Here is a 680-nt window from a genome sequence, read left to right as displayed (position 1 = left end):
TTTATTTTGAGCACATATGTTGCTTTACTTCTCCAGAGAAACCAACGCCATCTCACACACAACAGCAGTCCCACACACCGGTCAATCGCAAGCACCTCACGAGTAATCCCACACACAAATGCATCTACTGACAGTGCATATGCAACCCATTTGCATGCTGCATGCGTCTGCTAAATGCAGTGAACGTTAGCGATGTTTTAATTTTCCTGCACTCAAACAGTGACTTACTCAAAGGACACTTGTAAAGTGGGTCTCTTGACCTGTGCATGTGGGAAGCTGTTTTCTCTGTGAGAAGAAGAGGATCAAGGGTGATCACAGCTCTTAGTAACTCCACAGAGCCAGCCAGCAGCTTCACACGCAGCAACAAAAAATTTCTAACAATCTTGCTGGTACATCTTTCCTGTAATGTACAACTTCACCGGGATCTCACAAATTGAGGTTGGCACATGGCATGTATATGATCCCATATATTAAAGTGTGTACGGGCTCCTATAAACACCCCCCAAAATAAATCGGAAGGATAGAAAATGATTAAAGTTTTTTAGGGTTATTTATTGCCTGCTGAGCCGACACGTTGGGAGTAATTTATTTGCACCCCATCAAAAACATTTATGAGTCTGTTTCAGCAGTACGCTCTAAACGCGAAGCCATAAATCCACCACTGTATCGCCGCTGCTTCC

At 43.7% G+C, this 680-nt stretch overlaps 1 long non-coding RNA gene across 1 annotated transcript in view; it reads right to left on the bottom strand.

Moving 5' to 3' along the window:
- Nucleotides 1-434, bottom strand: part of LOC118600223 — a 675-nt gene extending 241 nt beyond the window's left edge. The window contains exon 1 of the long non-coding RNA XR_004949817.1: nt 43-434. This is a non-coding gene — a long non-coding RNA (uncharacterized LOC118600223). The remainder of the gene's footprint in view (nt 1-42) is intronic.
- Nucleotides 435-680: the final 246 nt, after the last annotated feature.

This window comes from Oryzias melastigma, linkage group LG20 (assembly GCF_002922805.2).
Source record: "Oryzias melastigma strain HK-1 linkage group LG20, ASM292280v2, whole genome shotgun sequence".
Lineage (NCBI taxonomy): Eukaryota > Metazoa > Chordata > Actinopteri > Beloniformes > Adrianichthyidae > Oryzias > Oryzias melastigma.
Note: the sequence above shows the minus strand (reverse complement) of the source record. Positions and strands in the feature narration are given on the sequence as shown.